The 25228-nt window shown below is 43.6% G+C and overlaps 1 pseudogene; it reads left to right on the top strand.

Annotated features, from left to right (window-relative positions):
- The first annotated feature begins 4627 nt into the window (after positions 1-4627).
- Positions 4628-6037, top strand: LOC100769187 (annotated as a pseudogene).
- Positions 6038-25228: the final 19191 nt, after the last annotated feature.

The following is a 25228-nucleotide window of genomic DNA, read 5'->3' as shown; positions in this document are numbered from 1 at the left end:
GTAGTTAGGGATTATCCTGGTTTAGTAAAGTAGAGATTGTAGGTCCTCCAAGATCCACGGCGTCACTCGCTCTGTAGTTGGCTAGGTTTCCGGACCAGGCATGTTTTCCCTCTTGTTGAGCAGGCCTTAAGTCCAACTAGAAAGCTGTTTATTACTGCATGAGAATGCACATCGCTACTGTACTCTCAGGGTTACTGTGCCATGCTGGTTGTTGCTGTGATTCACAAGTGTATGCATGTCTGTTTGTATATGTCTGTGCCTTATTGTTGGTGCATACACCAGTGTGTGCGGGTGCACATGTGTACACACGCATGTGGAGGCAAGAGGGTAACACTGCATGCCTTCCTGCTGTCCCTCTTCTCATTTTTTGAGACAGGGTCTCTCGCTGAACCTGGCACGCATCAATTAACCTAGGATGCATGGCCATCAAGCTGCAGGGACCCTGCTATCTCTGCCCTCACAGCAGTGGGATTTCAGTCACCCTACTCTTTATATGGATGCCAGAGGTAAAGCTGAAGTCCTCATACACGGCAGGCACTTTACCCACAGAACCACTGCCCCAGCCCTTAGCTTGATGCACTTTTTGCACTGTGAGTCAAAGGGATGATGATGGGAAAAGACAAAACCCTTTATTTGTATTTTTGGCAAAAGAGTGGAGAGACAGGAAATATATCTTCTTAAAGCAGTAGAGTGTCTGTCTCTCTTCACGGCTGCACAAGGGGCTGTCATTTCCATGGCACGGGTCTACTCCTCGATGCCTGGAAGGGAACTGTTGTCCCTAAAGGTGGTGGTGCCACTGTTTGGTAATGTCTTAGGGTTTCTATCACTATGATGAATCACCATGGCTAAAAAGCAGGTTGGGGAGGAAAGGGTGTATTTGCTTTACACTTCTGTATCACTGTTCATCATGGAAGAAAGAAAGGATCCTGGAGGCAGAGGCCAGGAAGGGGTGCTGCTTACTGACTTGCTCCCCATGGCTTTCTCAGCCTGCTTTTTTTTTTTTTTTATAGAACTCAGGTCCCCAGCCCTGGGTTGGTACCATCTACAATGGGCTGACCCCTCCTCCATTGATCACTAATTAAGCAAATGCTTTACAGCCAGATTTTATGGAGGCATTGTCTCAATTGAGGCTCCCTCCTTTCTGGTAACTCTAGCTTGTGTGAAGCTGACATAAAACTAGCCAGGACAGGTAATGCCTCTAAATCTATGAAAGATTTACCTAGTCTATAACAAGAGTGGGGGGATGCCAGATACACAGTAACCCCTAGGTAGCACTGCATGCTATATCATGAGCTAAAATACATCTTAGCAGCCCAATAGTTATTTTAAACTAAAAACTTCAAAGAATCAAAAGCTTAAAAATACTTCACTTAAACTTCTTTTACTGCTGGACAGTGGTAGTGCATGCTTTAATCCAAGCACTCGGGAGGCAGAGGCAGGAGGATCTCTGTGAGTTCAAAGCCAGCCTGGTCTACATAGTGAATTGCTGGACAGCCAGGGTTACCCTGTCTTGAAAAACCAACCAACCAACCAACCAACCAACAAACAAAAAAACCCCAAATTAAAACAAAACTTCTTTTACTGATTTAAGCTGCACCTTCCAAAACTTACACTTACCATAAACTTCTTTACAGTAACTTTGCATCTTGATGGAGATGAACCATGAGCATAGCAATGAGTACTATCCTGGCTTCCCTTCTTCCTCCTGTAGAAGCTCCTTTCTGCCACCCCCTGCTTCCCCCATATAGTTGCAAACCCTTTTCCCTAGCTGTGTGGGGAGCCATTGCATCTAAAGGCCGCTGTGCACACACATGAGACTGGTCTCTTCTGTCTCTCTGCCTATCATCAGTTAAATACACAAAGATACAGAAGATGAAAAGCTTTTCCTATTAACAGCATCATAACCCTGCCTCAACCCTTTCGTCCTCCCATTATTTAGGTGAGGAAACTGAGCCTTGCTGATGTTCAGAAAATGTCTCATGGTCACCCAGTAGTTACTTTGCAAAGGTGTGCTTTGAAGTTTGGATTCTGATCACCTGACATGCTGAGATGGGATGCCAGTTTCCTGGAATAGCCAGGCAGTGAATGCTATTTCCCTTTTCCCCCTGGATTCTTACAAGTGTCAGCTTGGTTCAGGATAACTCAGGAAAAAGATTTCAGAGGAAGTCCACATAAAGACAAGAGCCCGCAGAGCGTTGTGCTCCTACAGACTGTAGTACCTGTGCTCAGACATCAAGTGAGGAGGAAAAGGGAAGAACAGATGTTTGTGAACCTCCATATAATCATGACCTGCTGTGAGGCTCAGAGATGCCCCTGAAAGACTGTGTTGGTGGACCACAGATGCTCAACTCTTTTCTGACCTTCACACCCAGCGTAGCACAAGTCCCTCCTCGGTCTCTGACTCCAGGTAGCCCTCTGGAATGGATCTAAATAAAAGTGTGCTATTTTCAGAATCATTATTTGTTATTTTATTAATCTTATTTAAATAGCTATCATGTTATTTCAAAAATGATTGATTTTTTTCATATTCATTTCACCTATACAGTATTTGATAATGATTCTAATAATGTTTTCCAACCTTTTGACATTGTGACGTGATGTTGCTGACTATAAAAGCATTAGGCCACATTCATAGCTATTCTGGATTATAGAAAATCATATTTGGTTATATTTGGTCTGCCAGGAAATTATCTTTGTACTGTGGTCTATGTAAGTTCAAAGTAAGTGAATGGTCACAAAAGATGGCAGTCGCTGCATCATCTCCCAGGTGCTGCATTCAACGGGCCTCTTCTTAACCATTGCTTCTTTGCTTCTTGATGTATAAAAAACACCAGCCTGAAGAGACACCGGGAAATATTACCTACTTGTATAATCTTGAATATAAAGGAAAAGCTACAGTGAAATAAAGTTACCAGGATACCAATGTATGCCTACAAAACAAAGATGAAATTGCAGCAGTAAAGGAAGAACCTGGGAGTGTCTTAAATTGAGCCATCGTTTTTCATGGCCCCCGGGCTGCTCTGCAGAGGCAGTTAATCTTCTGCCTGAGCAATCAAGTCAATGCTCATGACCTTTCTCTTCAGTCTTCTTTTCCTTTTGTGGTTCCCTCAATCCCTGTAGTCAAGAGGAAGACAAGGGAATGGTTTCCTTGGGGTAAAACAGTAATACATTGTGTGCTACTCAAATGGAATCATCTAATAAAATTATGATGAGACAGTGTAAGGGTATAGATTGTCACTGGTATCATTTGGAGTCTTTAACAAACTCACACATCTTTATCCAATTGACTCATGCCATTGTCTAATAGGGTGGAATAAATCACCTGATGCTACATCCAAAATAGGATGAGATATATGGGAGATGGTGAGTGAGCCGTTAAACTTTACAGGGGAGGTCACTGAGGAAAATACCTCATATTACCTAGAGCAGAATTGTTACATGTCTGTTGATAAGTCCTAAAATTAAACTGGAAATACTCAAAATCTGGGGATTGTCTAAAACGCTTCGGTGTCATTGCAAACTGAGATGACTCTGTTAGGAAGTCTGGGAGCCATCAAGTAGTCATTGTGCCTGCAGCAGAGGCCCACACCACTGGCCTTCTAGAATTTCTCTTCCAGGAGACAGCAAACAATCCCTCCCTTAGCTCGCCTCTCAAGTTAAAAGGAGATGGGAAGTGTGAGACGAGGCAGGGAGTGCTCTGGCAGAGTCAGGGGCCGAACTTGAAACCCATCCAACAGATATGGGTCAATGTAGACTGTGTTTAAAAGACAAACCTGAACCTGGAGTTCCTCAGGTTTCAGGAACACCGGAGCACCCTGCTTCTTGCAGTCTACTGTTCTGACAGCAGCTTGAAGTTTTCTTCTGGCTGTATCCTTCTTGGCCAGGAAAATGACATCTAAGTGAGTAATTCTCTACTAAATAGGGAACTGGTGATCGCTGTGACTTTTTTTCTAGGTCCTTTTTTTTTTTTTCTTCCAGGAAAGGTCTTGCTTGCCCTTGTCAAAGGCTGTGTGTCCCGTCTCTGAAGAGTAGCAGCACATGAGTCTCACCTTAAAGCATTTGTTCTGTCATACAGCTGTGCTGGACTGGTTCGTGGGGGCCATTATGCTTTTGTGGAGATCCCTCTGCAGTGCAGTAAGAAGAGAACCAACAGGAAGTTCTTTTGAGTGCAAAGGTGAAGAAAGGAGGCAGAAATCCTATGTATGTAGAAGAGACCATCAACTAAGTCAACAACAACGTAGGGCTTGGTTATCAATTACACACTTAGGAAGCAAGGTCAGAGGTGCAACTTGAGATGGTTGTCAGGTGGTGGGGCCACATGCTGAAGGACAGATCGTAGAGAATATGGAAACTGAGGCATAAGACAAACACCACTAGTTTATCACTGGACATGCTGAGTTGAGGTTCTGTAGGACTTAGATGGATATAGGATTAGTATCCTCAGGGATAAGGGACCCCTAAAATAGTCAATGAGGTCTCAGAGGGAAGCAGAAGACCCAAATATCCATACATGAAAGAAGCAGGAATTTTAAAAAGTCATCAGCATTTAACACCCATGATGTCTTGGTTCAGTTCTCAGCACTGACCAAATGAGAAAGACATTAAGAACCAAGGATAAGGTCTGTTCTACAGAATGGAGTTTGTGTAAGTTGTCAAGAATAACACCCACTTTAAGAACCAAGTGAGATTTAGAAGGCAGTGAGAGGTAAAACTGACTACTATGCTGGGAATTGATTGGTGTTCCATGACAAAAATAAGTACAACACACCCAAATACTGGATGATAGTTCGTGTAAACAACAGAAATATCATCTGCCAGATTGCGTACACCCATATAGAAGGGGTTATGATAGTCTGTGCAGCGTGTACATGGGAACTGCCAAAGAGCAGTGTGAAAGTTGGCCTAACAAATCATGCTGCAGCCTACTGTATTGTCCTGCAGGCTTCTCGGGAAGTTTTGTATGGACAAGATCTATGAAGGCCAAGTGGAGGTGACTGGAGAGCAATGCAATGTGGAGAGCATTGATGGTCAGCCTGGTGCCTTCACTTGATATTTGGATGCAGGTCTTGCCTGAACTACAACTGGCAATAAAATTTTGGGGACCCTGAAGGAAGCTGTAGATGGAGGCTTGCCTATTCCTCATTGTGATCTTGGATTTTGATTATGAAAGCCAGGAGTGCAATGCAGAAGTCCATTGGAAGCACATCCTGGGTCAGAATGTCACAGACTAGATGTGCTACCCAAAGGAGGAAGAGGAAGATGCTATAAGAAACAGTTCTCTCAATGCATAAAGAATGGCGTGACTCCAGACATGATGGAGGAGATGTATAAGGAAGCTCATGCTGCCCCCTGAGAGAATCCAGACTATGAGAAGAAGCCTGGGAAAAGTGAAGAAGAGGTGGGACTGTCCCCAAAGGTCCCTTGCCCAGAAGAAAGATCAGGTTGCTCAAAAAATGTCAAGCTTTCTCAGAGCTTAGTTTTCTGTAAGGTTTTTTTTTTTCCATAAAGCTAATAAACGTATTGACTGATCCAAAAACAAGAACTAAGGGTAAGGTGAAATAACACCCAAGAGGCTTGGAAACAAATGGTGACTGACAAGAGCTACCTCAGTGGGGTGAGGAGGACAGAGCCAGCGGTTATGGTTTAAGGAATAAATGGTAGATGAAAAAGCCAAGGAAGGGAGCCATCTCCTCATCTCCTAGGGATCTGAAGCAAAGGAGAAAGGGTGATGGAGAGAGTCAGGCCAAGTGTCAAATAGAAAAGAAGAGTCAGTGTTGTCATTCATGGAAGGTAAAGGACTCTAAGACAGGGAGGAATGGGGCTTTGGACAGCCGGAGGTCCTCAAGAATCAGGAAGGAATGGGCCATGACCATAGAAGGAAGAATTCCTATGCAAGAATTCAGGATGAATGATGCTATGAGACCCAAGATCTAAGGAAGAGGACAGATAGAGATCAAGAGACATGGATGTGAAATCATATCCAAATGCTGGCTCCTCTTTTTTTCTCAAAACAGAAATAAATCACCAAAAGTTTCAACTTTTCAAGAGATGGGAAGGGGTGGGAAGGGGTGGGAAGGGGTGGGAAGGCAGCTTGAAGGGAGTGAGGAAGGTGCGTCTTGTGATGTTGCCCTCCCCATAGCCATGCTACTGATGTTCTTGGGTCTCAGACTGAGAACTTTCACACCGTGGCTGTCCTTCTCAACCGTCACCACTGTATGAGGTGGTCATGGGTATTCCCATTTCACACATGGGGAGAGGTGGGCCTCAAAGACATTTATTCATCTTTGGCCCAAGTAGGAAGTATCAAGTCTAGGGGGTGCTCTCTCAATACCTGTCAAATGAATGGTCTATATAGAATACAATCTATGTACAACTTGCTACACCTGTGTGTGATGCTTCCCTCAACAGTTTTGCTAGTGAGTCGATTCTCATGCAGTCTTGGATCAGCAATAAGTTCCAAAGCATGTCACAATAATGAAAAACACAAAAAGTGGCTGGACAAGGAAGTGCCAGGGCTTCTATATTTACTCCAAACAGAAGAGCTACTTGCCTGATTATGGCTGACTGGAAAATGAGATTTAATTGGACAAAGTCCTTGAAGCTCCCGTGTCTAGCATTCTCAGCAAGGACCTCCCTGCATGGAGGAGCATTGGAAATGATGTGTGCTCAGTTTCGGTTTGACTGTGAATACTATCTGGATGAAGATTCCTGCCAAAACATTTCACTGAAGGATTTACAATAGACTTTCCAAGGCTCTAACTGAAGGGTGGCAGCTGATGTCAGCGTGAATGTGCTGGCATTCACCCCTTCATCTGGCTGAATAAAAAGTAACCAATCATGTTCTTGGGAACCCTGCATATTCTTCATAGTTGTAAGTCAAAATCTAATGTGTGTTCTTCTCACCATGATGTCAGTAAAAGAGGATTGTGCAAATAATAAAATGGCATGTACAAATAGGGCATTGGCTCCCAAGTTCCTGTGGGTCGGTATTTAACTTCTCCCAATAGTCATTTCAGAGAACTGGACCAATGTTTGGCACACATTTGGCCTAAAAATTGCATGTTGAATTGTGTTGAACTGCATCAGCATTACAGGTGGCTTTAATTTTTGTCTCCTAGTACAGAGCACAGAACTGTCACTGGAGGATGCTGTGTGCATGAGTACTCTTAATTCATTATTAAAGTTCTGGATAAATTATTAATCCCGGAGGAAAATCCATGGCCAGAATTGTCTGTCATAGCCGTGGGAGGAGAATGGGTAGTAACCCAGTTAGGTTAGTCTTCCTCCATCATCACCCCCTTCTCCCTCTTTGAGTCTTAGATTTTGCAGCTCTCCCAAGCTGTGGCTGTAATTCTTATTCTAACTCTGACTTATGGTTTGACCTCAAGATGAGTCACTTAATCTCAGTTTAGTACTTATTTCCCCTTCAGTGAGCGCCAAAGGGGCCTGACTGTGCAGCTAGCAAATAATCAGACCAAAAACTGGATGTCTTACTCAGTGCCATCCTTCATTTCTATAAGGCCATCGGAAATGAATCACGGATACAAAGCCCCAGTGAGTTTCCCCAACTCCTACCAAATTAGCCCTTTAGGCTAAGTCAGTGTAGAGTGCAATGAAGGGGAAAAGATAGGGAGCTGGTGATGACTGACCTAAACCCAAAGGGGGAAAGTCTGGCACCAGAGGACAGGGGGCAGGGTAGAGATACAACTCTGGCTAGAATGGCTGTGGATAGCTTGTACCCTTGGAGAGAACACACCAGTCTCTGCTTTTTATAGATAAACACAAAAGACAGCATGTGAGCTCTCCAGCCCTTGGCACTTACAAATGAACTTACATGCAAATTTGTAGAATAAATTCAATATCACACACACACACACACACACACACACACACACACACACACACACACACACACACACCATAAGGCCTACAGGAGTGATGTGAAGAAGGGCTGTGCAGTTGTGTCTCACAGAGTGGTGAACGGTGAAGAACGGAGTGCCAAACGAGCAGAGGCTGGGATGGGATTCCCTTACCTTGCCTCCTTGCACCCCAAGTCCGTTTTCCCTAAGGAGTAAAAAGATCCAGAGAGGAAGGCCCACATCCCTTTGAGAACAATCTAGAAAGGTCCGGGGTAGACAATACACACCTTCACTACAACAGAATTAAGAGAGGATCATAGAATGCGATCCATTGTCATGGCTGCAGCCACAGCCCTGATAGGGGCACAGGACAGTTGGAAACATTGCAAGCACTCTCTAGAACAGGGACCCCTGCTAATGGGAGGGCAGACTTGAATGTGTCTGCATCATCTTCCTGGGCATGTTTACGTGCAGGTCCTCTGGGCACCAGAAGAATGCCTCTGAGTCTGCATCACCTTGCAGCTCAGCTCACAGCACTGTTTGGGTAACAGCAGGAATTGATGGGTACTTCAATCACACATAAAAGCCTCTAACATTTTATGTGCAGTACTGTAAATCTTACCTGTAGCATCCAAAGTGACTGATGAGACACATCCTCAGCGCAGCAGAGTATCTCAAGAATCTCACACACAACAGTAGTTTAAGAGTATCTTTGTCTTATGGTAGTACTTATAAGCTCTGTGAGCCAGAGTAGGAGTCAATAAATATGCAATATGATAAAACAATAAAATCGTAAGCAGTGCTTTGCACATGCTCGGGAGAGAGAGGGTAATTTCTCAATGCTTAAAAGGAAAAATACGAAAGCAATAATGTACTGTTTAAAAGAACAATCCAGGGGCTGGGCAGGTAGCTTAATCACTAACACACTTGCCAGGCATAAATGAGGTCCTGTGTTTGATCCCCAAAACCCACATAAAAAGCTAAACACAATTGCCTACTCTTTAATCCTAGCACTGGTACCAAGACAGACAAATCCCTGGGTCTTGCCATCCAGCCAGTGTTTCTTAATCAGTAAGCCCCAGGCCAGTGGAAGACCCTGTCTTCAAAACAAACAAACAAAAAAGTAGATGAAACCCGAGGAACAACTCACATACATCCTCTAGACTCCACACACCCATGTACACACACACACACACACACAGACAGAATATATCGAAAACACTAATAAACTATTCCACAGAGCTGCTATATTAGCACTGAGGAAGCTCTTGGTGGTCTCTGCCAGTAGTTCAGATCTTGTGTTAGTTATCAGATTAAAACTTTTATTCCATTCGCTTGTCAAGGACCATTCAAATGAAGAATTTGCCTTTAGGTTCAAGTGCAGTGGATACACCCTTCAACTTCCTGTTGGAGACAATTGAGATCAGATCCAATCTAGTTATTAGCTTTCCAGTTTGCTCCTCTACTCTAGGTGTTCAAGGGAAGGGGTGGGGCGATCACCTTCCGTCATCTCAAAGTCATAGGGTGGATGTCCAGATGTATAATGACTCTTTTATGGATCAGTACTGCTGAATGCTGATAACCTTTAACTTTCCTTAACGTTTATGCTGCTCTTCCCTCTGCTTTCCCCAGTAGGGAGCACCGGCCAGCACACCCATTTGCCTTCCTTTTGGTAACAGCATCTGGATTTTACTTCAGGGAGCCATTGCTCCCTTGCTTTCAAGAGAGATGTCAATGCATATGGGTAACTACCGACTGGGGCGAAAGATCTAGTCTGGACCAATCAGCGCAACACACAAGCTGCATCTCTGACCTTCCCTCTCTTCTTATGGGGATTGATAGCTGATGAATGAATGGTTTGCCATCTCTGTTCCATGAAACAGCAAGCAGAACAGAAGTCTTCTGAGGGAGAAAAGGGAGGGAGAGAGAGAGAGAGAGAGAGAGAGAGAGAGAGAGAGAGAGAGAGAGAGAGAGAGAGAGAGAGAGATGATGACATCATCTAAGCCTCCCCTTTAGAATTAAAAATGTTTTATGTGCATAGTTCTTGTTATTTTTTCTTCCTTCAGTTACCTACAATTAAAGTTTCCAAACCCAAGGAGGAGTAAGGAAATCAGTAAATGAATGTCTGTATTTCTTCCAGATTTACCAATTGTTAACAACTTGATACGTAAACATTATCTCTATGTACCTTCTATTTATCACTATGTATCGCTATATCTACCTGCCTGTCTTTCTCTATCATCTATCTGCCAGTCTGTCTGCCTGCCTGCCTGCCTATTTATCTATTCATCTTTCTCATTTTCATTTGCTACCATGCAACACCACTACTACTATCATGCTAAGAAAATTAAAATCCATTCAGTAAGTAACTCATTTTAAAATTTTCTCAATTTTCCTTAAAATATCTTTTTATTTCATTTCATTTTTCCCTTAAGATTCATCAGTCAGATATCATTACTGTATTTGGTGGGTTTGTTTGTCTGTTTCTGTGTTTTGTTTTGTTTTGTTTTGTTTTTTGTATCTTTTAACTTAGAACAATGCCCTGAATTTCATTGTATTTTTCCTTTAATGACCTTGTGTGCTGTCTACTTTTATGTCAATTTAACCCTTCAGAGTCATCTGGGAAGAAGGAACCCCAGTTGAGAAAACGCTTCCATAAGATCCAGCTGCAGGCAAGCCTGTAGGGCATTTTCTTAATTACTGATAAATGGGGGCTGGCCAGTCCATTATGGGTGGTTCCATCCCTGGGCTGGTGGTCCTGGGTTCTACAAAAAGCAGGCTGAGCAAGCAGTGGGGAGCAAGCCAGTAAGCAGCTCCCCTCTATGGCCTCTGCATCAGCAGCTCCTGCCTTCAGGTCCCTTCCCTGTTTGAGTTCCTGTCCTTCAGTGATGGACTATAGATGTGGAAGCCAAATAAAACCTTTCTTCTCCAAATTGCTTTTTGTCATGGTCTTTTATTATAGCAATAAAAAAATCTAGTAGCCCTAACTAAGACGTATTCTAGTTCATATTTTAGAAACCAGACTAGTTGTTTTATAAAATATACTGCATCCTGGGTTTTTCTGATTACTTACTCAAGATTAGAACCATAATTTTAGCAAAAATTTATCCTATGTGGCATATTATATTCAATTCTGTTCCTCTCTCTGTGTGTGTCTCTTTTATTTTCAGCACTATGTAATGAGAATCAACTCACTTGACCTATAATGATGTTTCCCATATTTGCAATTTTCCTATATTTACAGTTATAAAATCAATATAATCATAAAATTATTTCAATAAAAATTTAAATAATATAGGTGAATTTTCCCTATAGTTTATTTGACTAGTCTTCCAAGGGTATTTATTACAGTTGTTTATTAGTTTTTCTATTATAAGTTACCACAGTGAAAATCTCACACACTGGGTACTGTTTCGTACCTTTGCAGTTCTAGCAGAGGACCAGTTCCTAGAATTGGGAGTGCTGGGCCAAAGGGAAATGCATATGTGGTTTTTTAGACATTGCCAAACTCCCTTCTGTAGAAAGCTGGCAAAATGTCTTGGTGCACAGTGACCCCCCCCCTTATGGAAAGTTCACTCTTACTTTACATTCCACACAGGTTTCCCCTAGTGTCTAGAAGGAACTGCTGACAGCTTTTCATGTATTCTTTTTGGCTTCATGTCACCTGGCACTCTGTTCCTAAAGGTGCTCGGCAGGTACCGAGCAAGCGGATGAATGCATCTATGAATGGGCAAGCTGTTCTTTTCCATGGCATGAGTGCTCACGCTCTTGTTAGGAAACAGAACCCCAAATCCAGTAAGAACACTTTCCAAGGCCACTGTACCAGTCAGCACCAAGGGCATAATGGACTGACAATGTGCAAACAAGCAAGAAAAGGCAATGTGTTCCTTCAGTTTCAGAAATAGCAACCGAAACACATTTGGTTGGCACCCACGGCATGCTGAGTAAGACAGATACCAAGTATAAGGAGGACATCCTCGTGCAGTGCACTTGTAACCCAGGCACTCAGCAGGCTAAGGCATAAAGATGGTGAACCCAAGGCCAGGCAAGGCTACAAAGTGAATTCCAGGCCAGGCTGGACTACTTAATGAGAACTTTCCCTCTTAATAACAAAGCAAAACAATGGTTCCAGAGTTTGCAATGCAGACGTGGGAAGATGAGACACGTGTGCACAGACAATAACAAGAAAAGGCATCGTGTAATAAATACCCGGCAGATAGTGTAGAAGTTTTAATGCAGTAAGAGTAACACGGAAGCAGGCCAACTGCACTCAGGGTGTGAATGAGCAGGAATTCAAATCAGAGACACCATGGGGAAAACGTGGCAGTTGATGGTGTGGTTCAACAACAGTAAGTGAACCAGGGTGGCTGGAGCAGGGAAGTCATATAGGACAGCGACATGGCACACACTGGTATTTGCAATTTGAGGCTAAATTCTGTCTGAGGAAAGCCTGCTAAGAAGTATGGTGGATCACAGTTGTGATGGTTTTTAGTTTGAACAAAAGTCTGCATGCTGTCCCATGACCCTCATTTCTTTGTCTTTGGAGTGGTCTCGTATGACCCTGGAGTGTCTGTGTAAACAGCCCATGGTCCTCCTCATGGCTGAACTACCCACGGCCTTCTGCCTCAGCAGAGCAGTCAGTTCCCATCAGATGTGCACATGGATATGGAAGAATGAAGGCCGTTCCGAACTGCTGGGCTGGGAGCGTGTGGGTATGGAGCAGGTGGTGGTGGCACCAGCCACCTCATGGGGAGAGCCCACATGTAGAGTGAAGCCGAGCTGAGCAAGGCAGAGGGGGGTGCTGGAAGGACGGACAGGATCTGGTCATTATGCGAGCTGGTGTATCCTGCATCGGTGACCCCTCGTGGACTTGCCGGCTCTCTGGAAACCAGAAATTTCTCCTCCTGTTCCAGCTAGCTTCAGATTGCTTTCTGACACTTTCATCTAAAAGAAGCTTGAACAATACAGGAAGTTAGACTTCACCCCACAGATCAAAGCCTCCCACGGTCGTTTCCTTTGATCACTGGTCCCTGAAGTCCTCTGAAGAAAAAGAATTTGCATGGTAGATCCAATTTGAGAATACTGCCTTCCAGAGGCTCCTCTGTGGGGACACTCGTGTAGTAACACATTAAACACTAAAAGGTTCTCCTTGCTCAGGAGCCTTCCATTTGTCCTACTACACCCACGATGTACTGTGTGTTCCTACCCTGTTCTGTGTCCTGGGAGGTTGATCTGATGCCCTGAATCAACAGACACCTCACCCCTGACTCTAGCTGGATTCGGACGAGCAAAGGAAGCATCATGGAGTCAGGTGAAGGGCGGACGGTTTTCCAGGGTGCTCAAGTCCCCTCATGCTGCCCAGCCCAGTCATTGTGGGCTGCTTGTGCCTCTCCTTTTAGGGTACAGAGGCTGCTGGCCATCGCCTTCCAGGCCGAGTCCCCTTTCACTCTCTGGCTTTGTGAGTGGTCGGTGGCTCCCTGCTGCTGGGACAAGCCCAGAGCCATTGCACCCTGCTCTGTGGTTTCCTCAGACCCTTCCTGTCATTTGCAAAGCTGTTCTGAGATTAGTCATCTGAGTGCGTTATGTTTCCTTCCAGTGCCTGTTTGAAATCATATTCCCAACTAATCCCACTATGGCCTAAACCCATTAGACCTCCAACTTGTTTTAAACGGGAAAGCACATTTGGAGCACACGGTTTTCCAAAGTCCTTGAAAAGACAGCGTCTTTGTCTCAAAATTCTAGAAGGATGGAAGTGGGACATCCCCCCCACCCCACTTTCTTACTCTGTAACAGTCTCCTTAAAGCACCTGGGGCATCTACCAGACAGCCATGTTGGGCCTCAGTCTTCGGCACCTCTGTGTGGGAGCCCCTCTTCCTGCTCTTTTCCTACCCAAAGCCCACCTTTTAAAAAATAGCCCGGTGTGTGCCACCATTACCCACCAACATTCTCCAAAGCTCTGTGCTCGCCCTGGGCCTCTGGTTCACATAGCCATTGCAGTTCCCTCTCACCCCCATAGATAAAGGGTAGGTGTTAAACTCCAGTCAATTTTCTTGTTTGATATCACCTCTCATATCTCACAACTTCTATCAAACACAGGCTGTTCTACCCAGAGCCAATACCTCGTTTGTTCCCATTGATTTGTAAATTAAGCTGTACCCCTAGACACACATACACACAAGCATGCACATACACAGTACACACCCAGGCATGCGCGCGCACACACATACACACATTAGGTTGCCCAGATTTGTCTTAAACTCTTGGGTCCCTCACACCTTGGCCTCTTGGGACTATAGGCTCTCAACACAATACTTAGCTGTCATTCTTTTACAGAAAGTTCAAATGTCATTGTAGAAGTAATTTCCTGATCATCCCAGACAAATGCGATTTCTCAGGTTTCTGAGGAACTGGCGCCTGCTGAAGAAGAGTTCATGTATTCTGAAATCATGGTACAATTTGGGACTACTGTCCATGTCGTAACCTTGCGCGTGTCTACCGTAGAACATTAACAGACTTACAAGAATTGTGTGGACTGAATTACATCCTAGTCCTCAGTAGCACAGAATGTGATCTGATATGGAAATAAAGTCATTACAGATGGTATTGAGGTAAGGTAGACTCTTCATCCATTAAAACCAAAATCTTAAAAAGTGAACCTTAACCCGCAAATAATGAGAATGCCATGTGAAGATTGGAGTTTTGTTGCCACAAGCCAATGAGCACCAAAGACAGTTAGCAAAGTACATGAAGTCTCATGGGAGGCATGAAACAAAGGCTCTCTTGTGGCCTCAGAAGGAACCAACCCTGCTGACAGCCTGACCCAGCTTCCCAAACCTTCAGTCTGTTGCTATGGTTCAAGCCACCTAGCTTGTACTTTGTTTTGGTCTTCCATCCAACCATTGCACACAACTCAAGGAGAAGAACCAAGTCACGTGGCCACTCAGAGGAGATTGTCCAGCTACCATCTACCCATCTGAGTCTTATGTCATTTCTGGCTAATTAATTCCCTTCTCAGAGCCTCGATGTTCTCTGTAATGCGGAGATAAAATCTACCTTGGAAAGTTGCTGTAGGGATTAAAGAAGATAACATTAAGTTGTTAGGCACAGTGCCTGACAGTTAACATGTTTAATAAATGCTAGGTCTTGTCTTTGTAATCTTCTTGCTGTGCAAACGAGGTCAGACCTAGACATGCAAAGTGCCTGTCTGAGTACATACAGTGAAGAGGCAACAAGTTAAAAATTAAACAAAAGCCACGAGCCCCACCTCCAGTTTATAGGCACCAGTTCCTATATTTCCCATGTCTTATCCAGAATTGTAAGAGAGAACAGTGCTCACGGTGGCATTGATTAAATGACATCTGATATATGCACTTTTATTTACTTAGCTGCAGCTGAGAAATTGAATTTAAGGAGTAGGGCCATTCTGGATTTTCTTCCCATCCACAGGTAGCTAAGATGAATTGTGTCTTAAAGCAAACTATCCCTGCATTTTTTTGTGTGCCAAGTTAAGTTCTTTATCTTAAGGATGGGATAAATCATAATGCATACGTATGTAGGGGGCTAGACATGAAAGCATAAACAACAAGCAAAACTGATAGGATTAGGCTTATGGAACACCACCAATTCATATGTTTGTTTGCACAAACACTGTCTGCACAAGCTAGTTACCAAATGATGCTGGGATTCATTTTTAACCACATAGTCCTCTGAAACACAGGGTCTTCACCTTATGTAGGTCTCCTCGAAACTTGCCCTTCTGGCTTCAACTTCCTTCCCTTCCTTTTAAATCTGACTAACATGAGGACTGCTTAGGAAGGAGTGGTTGATTCACAGGTTGGATGAGACACACGACACTCCTGCTCCAGAGTGGCACTTATTCTGATTCTTAGACAAAAGTCAAAATCGATTGTGTCGAATAAATTATGGTGTCCTTTCATCCCCGGTGATCAATGCCCATGGTTTTTATGCATCAACATGTTTGGAAATCAATTATGAAGCAGAGAAGGGGGAAGGAAAGCGTGCTTTCACGCTGGCAAGAGGCTGAGGACCCGCTTTCATATGCTGCAGGAGTCTCACAAATCGATCGCTGGAAGGTGCGGGTTGCTCAGGGAAAGCAGTGAGAAGAAAGGGGTGTGAAAAGGGTGATTAAATTCTATGATCTCACCAGATTTTTCTGGTCTCTTCTATCATGCCATGACAACTTGCATCAGGCATTTTCTTTTTTTTTTTTCTGAATTGCAAAGGGTATTGAAGTACCTCCCTCTGAAACTGACACTTAGAAACCCTTATTTCTAAGATGAAGCTGTAGGAGAATTAAGTGAAAATCAACATTGACCCATCAGCTTTAATTTTTCTTCTAGACCTAAGACCTTTCTCTACTAACAATCCTATATACTAGATCCATATACTATATTCAGGCCCCTCAAAAAGGTTATAAAAATAAAGGGAGGGATATAGAGAAGACCCCATAAGCTAAGGAATAGCCCGTGTTGTCAGCGTCTTCCTTAGGGACAGCCAGACCTCCCCTGGGCCACTGAGATTGGGTAGCAGCCTGGGTGTCCTTTTCATCAGCTTCTGGCTGCAAAGCACCCGCCTGTGGTTCTAAGCTTCAACAGTGTGGGATCCGCTGCCCCCCTTTTATTTATCACAACCACATGGCAGAGTATTGTTACAAGAAGATCAAATCTGCCTTCTGTCTCAGAGTTGGTACCAATGGACCAGCACTCAGCGTTCCTAGGGCTAGGTGACAGGGCAGGGTCTGGATGTCCCAGGTGGAAAGAGGCAAAGGCCTACATCTTTATTCTCCCCCAACAGAAGCAGAAGCCTCAGGCTGTACTTCTGTCCATTTCAAGGTTTCCCGAGCCCCTTGAAATCAGATTCGTATCTGTTCCCCACTGTGTTTGTGGTGAAGGGGGTCCAGAGCTCTCAAAGGTCTTCAGTTCTTATTAAAGAGTTGGGTGGCTTCCTTTTTGTTTTTTGTTTGTTTGTTTTGTTTTAGTTAAAATAACAACACAGTCTTGGCCTCAGTCATTGCTAATATGAGCTGTTGAGAGGGGTGGGGCTTATGAGTGTGTGTGGGCCCAGTGTAATCTAGTTCTTGAAGAATGAAAACAAATCATTTCAAATGAACCTTCATAAGAACCAAGCCGATTAACATACATGATTTGCCTCTTCAATTACATTTTTTGATCTCAGTTATTCTGGGCCTACAAAACTTGGCAGGATACTTTCACTAACCTGTGTAACTTAATTTCCTTGATGGAATAGGATATTACAGACAACTAAAAACAAGAGCATTAGTTCAGCCTCTAGAGGAATCGGAATGATCAGGGCAATGAGGAGGCCATCTTCTTTACTTTAGAAGTAACAAGACTATGGGAGCTGGGGACATAGCTCAGTCATTAGAGGGTTCGCCCAGCACACATGAAGCCCAGCAAAGTGTAGACCTGGTGTGGTAGCTCAACTGTGTAACCAGCACTTGGGAGGCAGAGGCAGGAGGCGGCTCCCTGGAAAGCTGGAGGCTGGTCTAGGATCTATGAAACCCTGCATCAATACACATGCACTCAAAACTCAAAACAAACAAAAAATAAAAATCTGATGAGGATAAAAACTTATACAGTGGCAAAAAATGGAGAGAATATACATGAGAAGTGGAAAAATTGTATTACTGGGAAATAATTTTGCTTATTCATTCTTTCTTGAATTAATCTCCTTTATTACATTGTGCATTTGTTTGAAACACTCAGAAGAAAAAAAAAACATAGCAAAGGTTATATTCTCTGGCCAGTTTTGTGCAGTTTCTTTAATGTGGCTACAATACCATCCCCACACCCCTGCAGTGTTTGTTCATCCCCTACGCCCAGAAACAACTGCTCCATATCCTTCCAAATTCTCCATGCTGTCCAGGCCCTGAACTTCCTAGTTTCTAGTCATAGCTTATTTTCTTGGCAATGGCTTGCCCTAGCTCCCTAGGCAATTAGGCAAGAGTTTTCATGGCCTCCTCCCTTTCTCCCAAATAGTACTACATTCAGAGTTCATTATACTGAAGGATGAAAACTAATGAAAATGTGCCGCCTTCCTTCCTTCCTTCCTTCCTTCCTTCCTTCCTTCCTTCCTTCCTTCCTTCCTTCCTCCCTCCCTCCCTCCCTCTCTCCCTCCTTTCTTCCTTTCTTCCCTCTTTTTACGACAAAATATCACTATGTAGCCCAGGCTGGCCTCAGACACTCCTGCCTCCGTCTCCCTAGGGCAGTTTTTACAGATGCACACAGCAACTGGAGTCTCCCTAGAAACACAACTTTCCACCACCACCTCCCTTGTCCCCAATGGAATCGCAGCCTGTACCCAGCTAGATCCCCCAGCACTATATCTGAGAGATGAACAAGTAATTGCTTACTTTGGTATTTTTCCCTGTCTAGTTTCCATTGCATTCAGTGTTAGAAACTGAATTTAAAAACTATGACAAATGAGAGTTGCTTGGAACCCGGATGTGGGTGTGCAGGAAAAGCCACTATAGTCCACATGAGGGCTTCGCTGCTTGAATCTAGTATCTTCCCAAGCTTTCACTGGTGCTCTTGCATCAGTGCACCGCATTGCAAAGGGCCCGTGTCTGTAATTAAGAGATGCTGACAGATATGGCAGGGTGACCAGGTAGGTGCTTCTGCCCAAGGCAGAAGTCTATGTCTCACATATGAAATGGGAACACTTACTTTGTCCACGTATGTTTTAACCAGCCAACAGAATACTTTACTTCCTGGTAACGTGGGGCTTAGGATTCAGCATCTTCTTTTTAAAACTATTTTTGAAGAATAAATATAAACAGGTGCGTGTGAGCAGCCATCATGCAGGCTGCACTTCATGTACTTCACACTTTTCTATATGCCTGGGACAGTGCAGACAGGAGTCCCTGGATGGCCATGGATGCTCATCTGTAAACCAGGGCTTTGCAGAGCTTCTAATCCCAATTAGGCTGCTCAAATAGATTGAGATGCCACAAATGCAACCTAGTGGTTTTTTTTTTCCCATGGGAAGTCGGAGAAGTGGGAAATATTTCAAGCAATTTGGCATGCTCACATAACCCCTTTGTGCAAACCCCTGCTCTAACAATTTGCAATTAAAGTGAAAGTGAGTAAAAATAGAATGACCTCTCACTTCCACAGAGACTGTGCGCAGTTGACCCTGATGGATGAATGTGCTTTATATCTGACCCATCCACAATGATAAAGAACCAAAAAGCTGCCAACTTTCTATATAGTGTGCGTATTGGCGGCAAGTTGCTGTTGCAATATTAATGGCACTCATTAGCTAAAATGGAAGACATGGCTATATAACATATGCAAGTAAGCAGCAAAGAGACACATCCCCTACCCAGAATGCAGAGATAAATGTATTTTGTGACAAATTTGGCTTCCCAGATAGTGTCTTCTAGATGCTTAAAACACCCCAAATTTGGGTCATCCTTTAATTTAGACTTAACCATTTGGTATCTGGGATTGGGAATTGTCACTATTCTTCATTAAAAATGTTCTGTAAGATGGAAAAGGTCACAATACAACAACATATACTTATTTCTGTACTTGATGGCATGAGTTATCTCTGCTATTCCCTTCCCTTTATTCCCTTTATTCAGTATAAAGTTTTCAGGGTTGCTCTGCTAATACCATCATGATGCCATTATGCCATGATTCTTTAAAACATCACTGAGATGCCATCAGATAGTTATAGTTTTCCTCTGACATTTTATAAACTCTGTGATTAATGTGTAGAGTGTCTGTCATTTGATGACTAAAAATACCCACCAGAGGAATTTTTCTGGGATCGAATCACTACATATGCCAAACAATTCAAGTGGATCTGGGCTACTTGGCAGAGGAGACAGCTTGTGAATGAAAATGATCAGCTAATGAACTGAAATTACAAAGTAAACAGAGGCCACATGCCTCTCTGCAAGGGGTGATCATGAAAGAATAAAGTGGAGGCTGACTGTGAAGAGCACGGAATAGCCCACAACTGCTCTTGGCAAAAGTCGTATGTCAAGGTGTTTTGGCAAGGTTGCTGTGTGGGTTCTCCTCCCCAAAAAGATTGCTGTGGCTCTAGATGGAAGGAAACTAGAAGGAAACAAGTTTCCTGGATAAGATATTGTAAGCATTTAAAGAAAGCAGAGTGAAAATGAGGAAGGCGGGGGGGGGGGGGGGGAACAAAACAAAAGCAACTGATGGAGTGTAAAGATGGAAGTTGGGGCAGCAGGTAAGAGAGGGAAGATGACTGCATCCATGTTCTGAGTATAGGTGTGTTATATATAGTTCCAGTCACTTTAGTGATCACAAGAAGGAAGACGGAAGCTGGGCAGTGGTAGCACGCACCTTTAAACCCAGCACTCAGAAGGCAAAGGCATGTGGATCTCCATGAGTTCGAAACTTGTCTGGTCTAGAGAATGGGTTCTAGGACAGCCAGGACTACAAAGAGAAACCCTGTATCAAACAATAACAACAAAAACTAAAACAAACCAAGAAGGAAGAAGAAAGGGAAGAAGAGGAAGAGGAAGAAGGAGAAGGAGAAGGAGAAGGAGGAAGAAGAAGAAGAAGAAGAAGAAGAAGAAGAAGAAGAAGAAGAAGAAGAAGAAGAAGAAGAAGAAGAAGAAAAAGAAGAAGAAGAAGAAGAAGAAGAAGAAGAAGAAGAAGAAGAAGAAGAAGAAGAAGAAGAAGAAGAAGAAGAAGAAGTCTGAGCTAGTTCGTGTGGTCTTGACAGCTTGGCTGGCTGCTAGAAGATTAATAAAGCATACTACTGGGTGTTTATGAGGACATTTCCAAAGGTGATTGACATAATTGGAGCAATGAGGTAAGGGGTGGACTTGCTTTGTATCTAGGCAGCACTGCCCACTAAGGTGGGGACCAGATGGAACAAAAATGAAAGGAGTCTGCATACCTCCTAAGAGCCACAGGGTTACGCATCTCTGCTCCACCAGGCTCTAATACCATGATGTTCTGTTTTACACAGCCCAAATCAACAGCCAACTGTGGACTGAAACCTTTGAAACTGTGGATGAAAAGAAACCATCGCTGTCTTAAATTACTTTCCTCGAGAATTCTGTGAGCACAGTGAAAGCCTGACTAATGCAGGGAAGGCTGAGCCAGGGATCCAGAAATTTATAAGCAATGAATTGCCACACCCTGCTGATATGCATGAGACTGCTTGTGTTATCCGGCTTTCCACCATAGTAAACAATACATGAGATAAATTAATTTAAAATGAGCCTAGAGAGATGGCTCAGTGGTTAAGAGAACCGGCTGCTCTTGCAGTGGACCCAAGTTTGATTCCCACCACCCACACGGTGGCTCACAACCACCTGTAACTCTAGTTCCAGGAGATCTGATGCTCCCTTCTGTCCTTGGTGGGCATTGGTCAGGCGCCATTGGTCTCAGTCAGCACGATAAATCATGGTGGGAATCTATGGGAGTGGAAGTAAAGAGAGAGGAGGAAAGATTCAGAATCCTAATATCCCCTTACAGAGCCTGACTCCAAGAACCTAGCTTCCTCCCACACCCCACCTCCTGAAGGTTCCGCCACTTTCCCATACTGCCATAGGCTGACATCCAAGCCTTTAACACATGGGCCTTTATGAACAGTTTCAGTCTAAACTATAGCATTGCTCCAGTGAGAAATTAGTATAATATATATATCAGATATATCAGAGAAACAATTAAGTGGGCCCAAGAAGAGGCAGAAGAAAGGTGTTTGGGGGAACTGTAATGAGAATGGAAGAGTTAAAGTCAGTCTGCAGAACCATATACCTTAGAGAGATGGGAAGTAGGCTAAATTCCTGGAAGAACTGAGTTTGACCTAGGAGAAAGTGAATCAAGTTCATCTTATTTTTTCCAATACTAAGAATCGAGCCCAGGGCCTTGTACATGCTAAGCAAACACTCTGCCTTACTACACCACCAGCCGGTAAGCTGAGTTTGCAAAAAGTCACAATCTATAGCCGCGTTGTGAGATATTACCTATCATTGAGCTAGGGATAGAGTGTGGTCCTCATAGACAAAACAGAAACTGTGGAAAGAGACACCACATTCATTCAAGTTGCTTCAGGTTATGCAGGCGTGGAGAGAGTTATGCAGATGGTCCTGTAGCACACTGACCATACCTCTCCTGGGGAGAGAACAGGACAATGGAGAAGCCTGAGCTCTGGAAACAGTTTGAAGTGATGGAACGGAAGTCAGGATGACTGGGGTGCCGGAGTCATCTGCAGAAAGGAGACATTAGTTCTCATGAGAGCTACCACCTCACAAGCCCTTTTCATGTGGCTTCAAATCCATGGTCCCCATTGAGCCTCAAAACATCATCACGAAATCCAGCAGAACGGCAAAGCAGGGTGTGAACCCACATTTGGGGAACCTCAAAGCTTTTGCTCTTTGCGTGGCCACAGGAATTACCTATGTCAGAGACACCTGTATGTGAGACATGGACCTCACCAATAGGCCTGCCCTAGTCTGTTTTCTGTTGACATCACAAAATACCCAAGAATTACAAACCACAGAAATGTATCCCCTATAATTCTGAAAACTGGAAATGCCAAGATCACGGTGCTGATGTCTCCCCGGCGTGTCCTCTTCTGAAGAGGGCATTCTTCCCTGCATTACAATGTGGCAGATAATATCACATGGCAAGGCAAAGCAAGCATCAACAGAGAAGTTTCTAATTATTATTATTATTATTACAATAAACATAGTCCTCTAGTAAGTAAATAAGGTTGGAAATGGTAGTGATAGAGCTTCTTCACATTTATTTATTTATTTATTTATTTATTTGTTTATTTATTTTTGGTTTAGCAACACAGGGTCTCACTATGTAGCTCTGGCTGCCCTGGAACTCTGTATACCAGGCTGGCCTTGAACTGACAGAGATCCACCTGCCTCTATCTCCCAAGTTTTGGGACTAAAGGTATGAGGCACTGTGGCTAGCTTCTTCTCTCCTTTCATTCCTATTCTGAGACACAGGGAAGCAAAATCTAACATAGTTTCTGCCTTCATGGGGCAACTCTTGATGGGACACAGTGTCCAGCTGCCCAGAGAAAAAATGTTCAGGACAAGAGGTGAGGTAAAAGGGCAAAGAAGATGGCAGGAAGCAGAGGAGGGTGGACCCAGAGGCAGAACCATCACAAGAGCTTCAAAGACTAAAAAAGCAATGTCAATAAAACTCTAATTCATAATTACTCCATGGGACTAAATGGTGGTATCTTGGAAAAGAGAAACCACACAAAAGATACCATCCTTGTCTACAGTTTTTGGAGGAATGTCACCTGCAAGATAGGTAGGACTTGCTTGAGCCACCTAAGGAAATAGGAATAAGTTCAAGACAGTGATGTCCGTGGAGAAGGTTAAAAGACAGTATTTTTCTTCAATAGTGAGCTTCCTGTCACTAAAACACTTCAAGTGTATTTTAATTTGGCAAGACTGCTTAAGTATGAACCAAAAGTGTAATTCCCCTGGAGCAGCTTTCCTCAGTGTGTAAATAAAAGACTTCCAGGGATGGGTGAGAGCATGATGGAGTCTGTGGTTTACATCCATGAGAGTTGTTGCTTTAGACAGAATGAAAGACAAGTCTGACTTGTTTTGGAGGGAAACAAATATATACACCATTATAATTGTGATTTAATTATGACCTTTTATGGCATACAATTCATTATGAATGTCATCAAGGTTTAAAGATCTTAGACATTTTCTCAAAGCACAGCTACTAAAAATAAAGTTATCATGTGGTATTTTGTTTTGTTTTTTTGATGAGTTAGGCTCTGCTATGTATCCCATGCTGGCCTCAAATTCACAGAAGTCCTCCTTCATCAGCTCCCTAAATGTGAGTGTTCCTAGGGCTCTGGGATTTGGTTTTGTTTGTAAAATTGCAAGGGATCTTTATGCTAAAAAAGACAAGGTCTTTTTTTCTTAAGTCCTTGCAGGGGCTGTGTATGCTTTCATGACTCAGGGGTGTGTATGCTTTCATGACCCCCACAAGCTCTAAGGGCCACAACTGGTGAAGAATGAGTGGAGAGGCAATTCGCCCAAACTCCAACAATTGGTGTGCAAATGCACACAGCTTCTGCCTCTTTAGCAGAAACATGACAGAAAAGTTCTCTGAACTGTAACATGCCGTCACCAGCCGTCACTCATCAAAGTAGTACTTGGAGACCCATTATTTCCTCGTCTCATAAGCTGACATATCTGTGGGTCCTAACAGCAAAGATGTGTTTTCTTTTGCCACGATATATGTTTAAGCAGCCATCCAGTTTTTGTCATTTCCAGATATCTAAATATCACTTTAAGGTTGCCCGTCCCATGCTTTAGCTAGCTTGCCATTCTTCTTTGCAATTCATTTACTAATGGAATTCCTTTTATTAAAAAAGAGGTGTTTGAAGATGAGCAGTGGTGGCTCACACCTTTAACCTCAGGAGGCAGAGGCAGATGCAGGAGGATCTCTGACTTTAAGACCAGCTTGGTCTACAGATCGAGTTACAGAACAGCCAGGGCTACACAGAGAAACCCTGTCTCAAAACTACCCCCCCAACACACACACAAAAGAAGTGTTCGTATTTTTACAACCATCACTGTAGCAGAAGAGTAGGGGCCAGAGTCTGACACACCAAGATTAACATTAGAAGGAAGGCAGTTTGCAGAGGAAGACTGAAGACTTTCCTGCCAGGACTTGATCTAATGAACAGAGCTTGTGCAAAAAAAAAAAAAAAAAAAAGGCCTGTGCTACCTGTGCTATACAAATAGGAGACATCCAGGCACACCTTTAGTCCCAACAAAATCCAGAGTCAGAGATAGGCAGATAGCAATGGTTTGGGGGCTAGCCTTGTCTACAGATCAAGCTTCAGGGCAGCCAGAGCTACATAGTGAGACCTTGTCTCTAAAAACTATAACTAGAAACAAGAACAAAAAAGAAATAGGAGAGACATGTACTGTATAGATAGATATACTGTATACCTTGTGGACCAACACTTCTTGGCTTTTCCCCCTCACTCACTAGCCTATTCCTGTGCTCAGGAATTCAGCCCCTTTCTTAACAAACTGTCTCCATTTCTGTGTCTAACCATGTACCCCTGATGCAATTCCTTGTCCTGGAACACCGGATCCTAGAATCAGATGCAGATCTCATCTGAAGCCCTGGCACTAAGCTAGGTTTCCCTTTGCATCTCTCCATCACCTCTGTATATCTTGCTCAAAGGCCTATGTGTGCTTCCTCTAACACACTGGCTTTCTCTCTCAGAAGCCCCTCTACTGGACAGCGGCTTAGGACCTGCATTGTTGCTTTCTCAGACCCTACCTCAAAAGCATGGCTTCTCTACCGCTTTTCCACATCCCTGTTGGTGGTTGTTG

Source organism: Cricetulus griseus (genome assembly GCF_003668045.3).
Source record: "Cricetulus griseus strain 17A/GY chromosome 1 unlocalized genomic scaffold, alternate assembly CriGri-PICRH-1.0 chr1_1, whole genome shotgun sequence".
NCBI lineage: Eukaryota > Metazoa > Chordata > Mammalia > Rodentia > Cricetidae > Cricetulus > Cricetulus griseus.
The sequence above is the reverse complement of the archived record's forward strand: the minus strand, read 5'-3'. Positions and strand labels throughout refer to the sequence as shown.